General features: G+C 47.7%; 1 long non-coding RNA gene across 3 annotated transcripts in view; it reads right to left on the bottom strand.

Moving 5' to 3' along the window:
* Positions 1–10866, bottom strand: part of LOC132541941 (uncharacterized) — a 28924-nt gene that overhangs the window by 10124 nt on the left and 7934 nt on the right. The window contains exon 3 of one of the 3 annotated variants that reach the window (XR_009553046.1): positions 8862–8988. The exons of the other annotated variants lie outside the window; for them this stretch is intronic. This is a non-coding gene — a long non-coding RNA (uncharacterized LOC132541941). The remainder of the gene's footprint in view (positions 1–8861; positions 8989–10866) is intronic. 3 annotated transcript variants of the gene reach the window in all.

Below are 10866 nucleotides of genomic sequence, written 5' to 3'. Positions count from 1 at the left end.
ACTTAAGTTTGATTCATCTGAGAGACCACAAGATTTTTATAACTCAAGCAAATGCTTGGAATGCAAGCCATGTGTGATATGAATGGACTGAGTCTGTGACTTAATATGTATATTTTCCTAAGCTCTTCGGCCGCCTCCTGCCTCTGACATGGACTTAGGTTTGAGAACTTGATATGTGTACAAATGATCTATTGTCCACTGTTTCATTCATGCTGTCTACTGTATCTTTGCAATGTGATCTGGGCTACAGCAGGTGGTATGGTACAGAGGAACACAGAGAGAGAGCCCTCTGAAATGAACACTACCCACTGGTGTGTGTAGCAGACTCCATTAGTCTGAATGTCATTCTCACCCTCACACTCCTTTATTTGAGCAGTTATTCCCTCTGCAGATGATTTGGGAACAGGGAACACAGTTCCATACCTAGAATCTTGGAAAGTGGGCCTATAAGGGTTAATAACATAATTGCAAAGATTGTCCGAAGGCTGATGGAAAGCAGAGACTGAATGGGATTGAGAACAGATGCGAGGCTTGATTTAAATTGTTTTATTGGATGCTGCAGCCTTAAGAGACGTGACTGCTTTACATTTTATTTCCACACTGTGGGCAGCTGCTGTCTGTTCTGTGTCCACAGTAGGATCCTGCCCAGAAAGGAGCAGCCTCCCCACCTCGTTGTGTTTGAGGCTTGGCGCCTTCCTCTTAACTGTAGAGCCTGAGTTAGGAACATGGCTTGACTCGCAGTTGGGGCTGCGTATATCCTCCATGGCTCCAAGCCAAGATCACATTTGCAGATTCAAGGGGGCCAGATTTCCTTCCCCCTGCTATTTGGAAATAGGGTTTTCTGAACACTGGTTTTAGTTGCTTTTCCCTTCAGTTCTCCCCCTACTGCCAATTTCTAGGTCATTGCTGCTCTTAAGACTTCAGCAATTGGAACAGGGTTGGTTCCGTCAGTGATGCGTGAAGCAGACTTAGAGTTCCTGCTTGGCTTCCGCTGCCCTTGTGGGAGTAAAAGCTGATGTATGTTTGTCAGTAAAATTTTAAGTGTAATTCAGACAGCCAGGGAGCAGATTGAGAGAAGGAAGAAAGTCCTTTTCTTGCTGGCTTTTCTCACTGAAGCTGGGAACTCTGGGAAGGTGATAGATATTTGGTGGGATGGGATCGGCTTGTGGTTACTAGCTTTTGCCAAGATCACAGGCTGTTTTACATAGAGTGGTGGCAAAGATGCTGACCTACATTCTTACTCTTGAAAGTGGTAGGGTGTGTATCTATATCCTGGTTAATTTTTTTTTCCTTCAGAGAAACGGATTAAACTTCATAGAGTGTTGGTGGGAATTGCCATGGAAAGAACATAGAGACAATAATATTGGTGTGAGTTACAGCCCAAGCTGCCACTGATATTTCTGGCTCAGTGAAGACTTGTCTGTGGCTAGATAACTGGCAAGTGTGTGTGTGAGGTCCAGGGTACGCAGAGCTCAAAAAGTGTTGGTGGGAGTCGGGTGGCAGCACAGCGGGTTAAACGCAGGTGGCGCAAAGCACAAAGACCGGCGAAAGGATCCTGGTTCGAGTCCCCGGCTCCCCGCCTGCAGGGGGTTCACTTCACAGGCGTTGAAGCAGGTCTACAGGTGTCTTTCCCCCTCTCTGTCTTCCCCTCCTCTCTCCATTTCTCTCTATCCTATCTAACAATGACGACAATAATAACTACAACAATAAAAACAAGGGCAATAAGGGAATAAATATTAAAAAAACAATATATATATATGTATATCAATAATGACCTGGAAGGTGGCACAGTAGGTAAGGCATTGGACCCACAAGCATGAGAACACACCAGTTTGAGCACCCATATTACAATGCACAAGGACACGGCTTGAGCCCCCCACTTGCAGAGGGATAGCTTTGCAAGTGGTGAAGCAGTGTTGCAGGTATCTGCCTCTCTCCCTGTTTCCCCCTTCCCTTTCAGTTTTTGGCTATCTCTATTCAATAAATAGATACTATTTAAAAAGAAGGGGGGGCTGGGCAGTAGCACAGTGGATTAAGCACACATGGCATGAAGCACAAGGACCAGTGTAAGGATCCTGGTTTAAGCACCAAGCTCCCCACCTGTGTGTGTGTGGGAGGGGGGTCACTTCACAAGCAGTGAAGGAAGTCTGTAGTGTCTACCTTTCCCTCTCTGTCTTCCCCTCCTCTTGATTTTTTTCTGTCCTATACAACAACAATGATGGCAATAACAATAATAAGGAAAAATATCCTCCAGGGGCAGTGGATTTGTAGTGTAGGCACTGAGCCCCCACAGTAACCCTGGAGGCAAAAAAAAGATACACCAATAAGAGGAAATGAGATAGGACTTCCAAGATTTTTTTTTTATTTATTCCCTTTTGTTGCCCTTGTTTTATTGTTGTATTTGTTGTTGTTGATTATGATGTCGTTGTTGGATAGGACAGAAATGGAGAGGAGGGGAAGAGAAAGATGGACACCTGCAGACCTGCTTCACCTATAAAGTGACCCCCCCCCCCCGCAGGTGGGGAGCCAGGGGATCGAACTGGGATCCTTGTGTCAAGATCTTTTTAAAGGTTTATTTCCACCCCATCAGTGGTGGCCCTAGTCGGGGAGTCCTGAGATTCCCAAACAGACATGATGGGCCTAGACCTCGAATAAATCCCTCTCTCCATTGCTACTGGTCATCTCTATCAGGAACAACACAATAGACGCCTTTGTGGGCCCCCATAAGGCCTTGCCCTCAACGTGGATCAACAGCGGCAGAGAATGTTCCATCCTCCGAAGGGAGAAGGCTGGACAACATGCTCTGTGTTCCACCTGAGGAAGATGGGTCCTGAAATTGGGGCAGCTTGGAACGTTCCTACTCATAATCACAGAATGTGAGCTTAGATCTACAGGGATACAGAGGTCACATAGGCTCTTAAACTGAATATGGGGCCCCAGATCAGATCAAATTGATGTTGTTTACAGTAAACAATATCTATACACCTTCCCCATATTTGGGAGCTATTCCCTGATCCAGCTTTCTGGTTCTTTTTGCAGCCATGACATCATCTCCCCAGACAATAACTTGGAACCACCTGCATATGAGATGTCAGGCTCAGAAAAAAAAAACTAGTATAGTCATGGGCCCTTAGGAATATAACTAAAATAGGCCTACTAGCTACAAAATGGAGAACCCCTCCCCCAACTCTTCATCTGAACCATGCCAGCCTTTAGGTTCATTAGTCAACAGTTTGGCTTTATATGTTAACTGTTTTCAGCCACCAGGTTCCAGATGCTAAGATGATGCCAACCAGACTTCCCTGGGCCCTGGGCAGATGATCCCACCAATGTGTACTGGAGCCCCACTTCCCCAGAGCCCCCACCCCACTAGGGAAAGAGGCTGGGAGTATGGATCGACCTGTCAACACCCATGTTCAGCAGGGAAGCAAATACAGAAGCCAGACCTTCCACCTTCTGCATCCCATAGTGACCCTGGGTCCATACTCCCAGAGGGATAAAGAATAGGAAAGCTATCAGGAGGGGATGGGATACGGAGTTCTGGGGGTGGGAATTGTGTGGAGTCGTACCCCTCTTACCCTGTGGTTTCTGTCAGTGTTTCCTTTTTACAAAAAAAAAAAAAAAAAAAGTAAAGGTTTGTTAATAGGTGGAGGAGGAGACAGCATAGTGGTTATGCAAAAGTTCCCAGGTTTAATCCCCAGCACCACCATAAGCCACAGCTTGGGCAGTGCTCAGATACCTCTCATTTAGTTTTCTGCCTCCAGGGTTATTGCTGGGGCTCAGTGCTTGCACCGTGAATCCACTATTCCTGGCAGCCATCTTTTTTCCATTGTTCCTACTGTTGTTGGATAGGAGAGAGTAATAGAGAGAGGGGAGAAAGAAATAGATACTTAGGGATCTGCTTTACCGCTTTTGAAGCAACTCCACCCTGCAGGTGGGGAGCCGGGGTGGGGGGGTGGGGCTTGAACTGAGATCCTTGCACCGTCCTTCCACTTGGAACTATGTGCATTTAACCAGGTGCGCTACCACCCAGCCCCCTAAAATGTTTTTTAAAAGATGTAGGTGGGGGAGTCGGGCGGTGGCGCAGTGCTTGAGCTTAAGCGCACGTGGCGCAAAGCTCAAGGACCGGCGTAAGGATCCCGGTTCCAGCCCCCGGCTCCCCACCTGCAGGGGAGTCGCTTCACGGGCGGTGAAGCAGGTCTGCAGGTGTCTATCTTTCTCTCCCCTCTCTCTCTGTCTTCCCCTCCTCTCTCCATTTCTCTCTGTCCTATCCAACAACAAAGCAACATCAACAATGGCAATAATAACCGCAACGAGGCTGCAACAACTAGGGCAACAGAAAGGGGGAAAAATGGCCTCCAGGAGCAGTGGATTCATGGTGCAGGCACTGAGCCCAGCAATAACCCTGGAGGAAAAAAAAAAAAAAGATGTAGATGGTTGGAGCCCCCGGCTCCTCACCTGCAGGGTGTCACTTCACAGGTGGTGAAGCAGGTCTGTAGGTGTCTGTCTTTCTTTTTTTTTAATTTTTTAAATTTAATTTTATTTATTTAATTTTATTTAGTTATTGATGTCATTGTTAGGACAGAGAAATGGAGAGAGGAGGGGAAGACAGAGAGGGGGAGAGAAAGACACCTGCAGACCTGCTTCACCGCCTGTGAAGCGACTCCCCTGCAGGTGGGGAGCCGGGGGCTTGAACAAGGATCCTTACGCCGGTCCTTGCGCTTTGCGCCACGTGCGCTTAACCCGCTGCGCTACTGCCCGACTCCCGGTGTCTGTCTTTCTGTCCCCCTCTCTGTCTTCCTCTCCTCTCTCCATTTCTCTCTGTCCTACCTAAAAAAAAAAAAAAAGATGGTGGGGTAGGCGGTGTAGGCGGTGGTAGTGCCACTGGGTTAAACACACAGCGTGTGAAACAAGAATCCCAGTTTGAGCCCATTTCCTCACCTGCAGGGGAGTCATTTCATAAGCAGTGAAGCATGTCTACAGGTGTCTATCTCTCCCCCTCTGTCTTCCCCTCCTCTCAATTTCTCTCTGTCCTATCCAATTATAGTAATAAAAGATGTAGGGGTAGACAGCATAATGGTTACACAAAGAGACTGAATACCTGAGGCTCTAAAGTCCCAGGTTCAGCCCCCTGTACCACCATAAGCCAGTGCTCAAAAAAAAAAAAAAAAGATTTCTTGAAGCCAGGTATTGGCTCAGTGGGTAGCTTGAACTTGTCCTCAGTCCCCAGGACCTGAGTTCAAGCCTCTGGTTCCTACTAGCAGGGAAGGAGCTTTGCAAGTGGTGGGACAGTGCTGCAGGTGTTGTTCCATCTCTCTTCCTCTCTATCTTTGTCACTATTAAGAGAAAAGAAAAGGGGGGCAGAGAGTCAACAGCATAATGGTTATGCAAACGGCCTCTCATGTCTGAGGCTCTGAAGTCCCAGGTTCAGTCCCCCGCTCCACCATAAGCCAGAGTTGAATAGTGCTCCGGTAACAAAAAAGCAAAAAGGGGAGTCGGGTGGTAATGCAGCAGATTAAGCACAGGTGGTACAAAGTGCAAGGACCAGCCTAAGGATCCCGGCTCCCTTCCTCTCTCCATTTCTCTCTGTCCTATCCAACAACAATAATGACTACAATAATAAAACAAGGGCAGCAACAGGGAATAAATAAATATTTGAAAGAAAGAAAGGAAGGAAGAAAGAGCCTTTGGAAGTGATGGAACTATACAGGCACAGCCTCAGTGAGAACCCTGGTGACAAAAAGATAATGGTGGTGCAGGGGATAGGGCATTATATTAAAGCATGGACCCCTGGCATCACATGTGCCAAGATGATGCTTTGGTTCTTTCATAAATATTTATTCCCTTTTATTGTCTTGTTTTATTGTTGTAGTTATTGATGTCATCGTTGTTGGATAAGACAGAGAGAGATGGAGGGAGGAGGGGGAGACAGAGAGGGGGAGAGAAAGATAGACACCTGCAGACCTGTTTCACTGCTTGTAGAGCGACTCCCCTGCAGGTGGGGAGCAGGGGCTGAACCAGGATCCTTACTCCAGTCCTTGCGCTTTGTGCCACATGTGTTTAGCCCACTGTGCTACCACCCAACTCCCCATAAATATTTTTGTCTCCAGTATTACCACTGGTATCTTCATGATTAATCCACTGCACCTGGCAGCCATATTTCTTTATCTCTCTTTTTTTTTAATTTTTAAATGTATTTATTTTCCCTTTTTGTTACCCTTGTTTTTAATTGTTATTGTAGTAGTAGTTGTTGTTATTGATATCGTTGTTGTTAGATAGGGAAGAGAGAAATGGAGAGAGATGGGGAAGACAGAGGGGGAGAGAAAGATAGACACCTGCAGACCTGCTTCACTGCCTGTGAAGTGACTCCCCTGCAGGTGGGGAGCCAGGAGCTCGAACCGGGTTCCTTACACCGGTCCTTGCACTTCGCGCCACGTGTGCTTAACCTGCTGCGCCACCATCCGACTCCCCCTCTCTCTTTTTTTTTATTATCTTCATTTATTTATTACATAGCCAGAAATTGAGAGGAAGGGGGACAGAGGGGCCAGGGGAGATAGTATAACATTTATGCAAACAGACTCTCATGCCTGAGGCACCAAAATCCCAGGTTCAATCCCCCACACCACCGTAGGCCAGAGCTGAGCAGTGCTCTGGTATTTCTTTCTCTCTGTCTCTCTCTCTCTCTGTCTGCATCTCTCTCAAAAATAAAATATTGGAGTCAGGTGGTAGCGCAGCGGGTTAAGCACAGGTGGCACAAAGCACAAGGACCGGCATAAAGATCCCAGTTCGAGCCCCCGGCTCCCCACCTGCAGGGGAGTCACTTCACAGGCGGTGAAGCAGGTCTGCAGGTGTCTATCTTTCTCTCCACGTCTCTGTCTTCCCCTCCTCTCTCTATTTCTCTCTGTCCTATCCAACAACAATGACATCAATAACAACAATAATAATGACAACAATAAAACAAGGGCAACAAAAAGGGAATAAATAAATAAATATTTTTTAAAAGGAAGGGGAGAGACAACCTACAAACTTGCTTCACCACTCATGAAGCTTTTCCCCCTGCAGGTGGAGACCAGGGGTTTGAATCCTGGTCCTTTCGCACTGTAACATACGCACTAACTAGGTGCACCGCTGCCCGACCCCCGCCCTTTTTCTATTTTGTTAACCAGAGCACTGCTCAGGGCTGGTTTATGATGGTGCAAGGACGGTGGAGCCTCAGGCATGACAGTCTCTTTGTATATTCCTTATGCTATCTACCCCTGTCCACAGTCACATTTTTTTCTTACATTTTTGATAGAGACAAGAATTGAGAAAGAAGGGGAGGCTAGAGAGGGAGCAGTAGAGGGAGATCTGCAGCACAGCTTCATTAGTGGTTTGAACCTGAGTCCTGTGCACTCTACTAGGTATACCACTGCCAAGCCCCAATAAATACATCTTTTAAAATAATAGAGATTTGTTTATTAATGAGAGAACCAGAGCTTCATTGGTATATGCAATACCAGAGCTTGACCTTGGGACTTCATGCCTGCAAATCCACCACTCTTTGCCACTGTGCCACCCCCAGGTCAGAGGGCTTGTAGTTTGTTTTTTTTTAAATACGTGTTGAGGGTGGTCCAGGAGGTGGCACATTAGATAAAGCATTGGATTCTCAACCATGAGGTCCTGGGTTCGATCCCTGGCAGCACATGTACCAGAGTGATAGCTGGTTCTTTCTCTTCTATCTTTCTCATGAAAAAATAAATAAATTATTTTTAAAAAATACCTGTTGAAGGGGCTAGGTGGTGACACACCTGGTTAAACACATATCACCATGTGCCATCAAGGAGCTGGGTTCAAGTCCTTGCTCCTCACCTGCAGAAGGGAAGCTTCACCAGTGGTGAAGCACAGGTATCTTATCTTTCTCCCTTTCTGTCTTCCCTTTCCCTCTCAATTTCTCTCTGTCCTATCAAATATAATAGAAAGAAAAAAGTGGGGCCAGTGGTGGTGCACCTGTTTGAGCGTACACGTTACAATGCACAAGGACCTATGTTTGAGCCTCCAGTCCCCACCTGCAGGTGGTGAAGCAGTGTTGCAGGTGTCTCTCTCTCTCTCCCTCCTTCTCTATCATCCCCTCCCCTCTTGATTTTTGGCTGTCTCTTCAATAAATAAGTAAAAGATAATAAAAAAGAAAAAAAAATGGCCACCTGGAGCGGTGGATTCAAAATGCCGGCACCAAGCCACACAGACAACCCTGGTAGCAATAAAGATAAAGAAAAACCTGTTGAGATATGTGCCTGTCTAGGTGTCTCAGTCCCCTGAATACTGAAGGAGACAGGATGAATGACAGTGGAGATGTTACAAACTTTTGCAGTCGGCTCCAGCACTTCACACAGTGCCCACACCTGATACAGATTCAATAAACAATTGTTGCAGGAACCAGATAAGTGAACTCCGCTGCCTTTGTCTCCATCCTGAGAAGTGCTCGGTCAATCCAGAGGCAAACACTGCTGGTAGTTCTGCTCTGAGGTAGAGCAGACTCCTGTGAAGGAAGGGTATCCCTTCTTACAAAGTGAGCCTGGGCCTGGTCACAGGTCAGTTGGTCATGGAGCTTTTTGAAGAGTCCTACCTGTCAGCTGAAAAGGGTCCCTATTTTTTTTTTTTTTTGGAGAGGACAGAGAGAGGGGAGGGGAAGATAGAGAGGGAGACAGACAGACACCTGCAGACCTGCTTCACTGGGGGGCTCGAACCGGAATCCTTGAGTGGGTCCTTGCGCTTCGTACACTATGTGTGTGTGCTTAACCTGGTGCACCACTGCCCAGCCCCAAGGGTCTTGATCTAGATGTCACCATGCGTCCCCACAGACTTTAGAAACTTGAAGAATTCACCTTTGATTTCCCAGTCAACTTTGGGGTGGGGGGGTGATCACAGGTTCCTCTTGCAAAATGAGGTGCTAAGACATTCTCTTTCAAGCTGCAAACAAACTGTCCAATTTCCCCTCTTCTCAGGTGCATTCTGTACAGACAGAAAGTGTACCCTCTGGGCCCCCCCCTTGATTTTCAACCCCAGCCCCAAGGCACTGGCAGTAGAAGCTAATTGGGTGCAAGGGGCCTGGATAGAGGCTGTCTGAAGACTGGAAGGGAGAGAGCCAGCTTTTTTTTTTTTTTTTTTTTCAAAAAGCCCTAATTGAGTTCTGAATCAGCCTCATTCCCTTTGATCCCTCCTCTGTTTCCCACACTGCCTGAAAGAGCTAGATCAGCACTTTATAACAAGGGTGCGCCTGCTCCCCACACCCGCCCCCCTCTCCTGACGCTCTCTGCTGCCGCCATCCACTGCTTGTCTCCTTCAGTTAAGATAATGAAGATGCTGAGAGATAAAATGTGTATTTAATAAGGGTGGGGGTAGGGAGGCGAAAAGGGGCAGCCAGGGCCTTCCCTAGTTTGGGGCCTAGCCAAGACTCAAGCTGAAAGCAAAGCTCAAGTAAGACTTGGCCCCAGGGCGCGGGGGTTTCTGGGCCTCAATCCAGCTGACTTCACTGCCTGCTGTTTGCCCTAAATTCCCCCACCTCCACCCTCACCCCTACACTCCTTTCTTCCCTCTTTCTCTCCTTGCTCCCACTGGGAAAAGGGAGTCTTGCTTCAACTTTATTTTCAGCTGGTAACTTGTTCTTTGGTGAGGTTCCCCCTCCACCCCCTAGAGTCAGCTGCAAGGTCGGGCTAGGGCAGCCCCCTCTCGCCCAGGCCTGTAGAAGCTGCGGTTCATGGTGGGGGTGAGAAAAAGCTGGAGTTAATGAAGACCAGCTGCTAGTCTGGGTTCTGCCTCCAGCTAGCTGGAGGCCAGCCTTTGGTGATGGTTAGTAGTACAGGGGTGCGTGACCTCCATCCTTGGGCACAAGGATATCCTGTGGCAGCTGAGGCTTGTTCTTCTCTCTCAGCTTGGTTTTCTCCTTAGTTTGTTAGAGCAGTCTGTTTCACTCTTCCCCTTGCTCCTCCCCTCTCCAAACAACACTCAGCCCTTATTGAGCTTTATAACTTGTAGTGGTGGCCCAGCTGAGATCTGAGGATCTCCAAGCTCTTTTGTAAACACTCATTAACTGCCTGGGAAGAACCAAGAGCCCTGTTTAACAGCTGGGAGAGAACTGAGGCACATTAGGGTGAAAGGCTTGACCTGAACTCACCCCTCTTACTCCACCCTGGAGCCTCCATCCTCCCTGTCTAGCTCCTTCCTCCAGATCCCCCTGCAGGACAGAGGGAGGAGGTGGCAGTGCTACTGCCCTCTCCCCTTGTAGGAAGAGGCCATGCTTTTACCCCCTCAAGCCTCACTCCAGCTCCTCCATGTCTTTCCCTGGCCCTTTACCCCATGACACTTGCCCTGCTCTGTTACTGGATTTCTGTGCAACTCTCCTTGCAAAATGTCCCCAGCCCAACCTTACTAGACTTCCCATCCACCTGGCCATGGCCCACAGAGCCTAGCTTCTCCCTTTTGAGCTACTGAGGCAGGCTGTCAGAAATGGTACGGTAACCAGGTGATGGTATACCTGGGTAAGTACACACATTACAGTGCACTTAATGGACTTGGGTTCAAACTCCTGGTCCCCACCTGCAGGGGGAAAGCATGAGGGGCGAAGCAGGGCTGCAGATATCTCTCTCTGTTTCATTCTCTCTATCTCTCCCTCCCCTCTCAATTTGTATCCATTAATAAATAAATAAATAAATAAATATTTTTAGAAAGTGAAATTGGGGGCAGAGGCAGATAGCATAATGGTTATGCAAAGAGAATCTTATGCCTGAGTCGCTGAAGTCCTATCCCCACACTGCCTTAATCCAGAACTGGGCAATGCTCTGGCTAAAAAAAAAAAAAAATTGGGGGGTCGGGCGGTGGCGCAGTGGGTTA

The sequence above is a fragment of the Erinaceus europaeus genome, chromosome 12 (assembly GCF_950295315.1).
Source record: "Erinaceus europaeus chromosome 12, mEriEur2.1, whole genome shotgun sequence".
In the NCBI taxonomy this organism is placed as follows: Eukaryota; Metazoa; Chordata; class Mammalia; order Eulipotyphla; family Erinaceidae; genus Erinaceus; species Erinaceus europaeus.
Note: the sequence above shows the minus strand (reverse complement) of the source record. Positions and strands in the feature narration are given on the sequence as shown.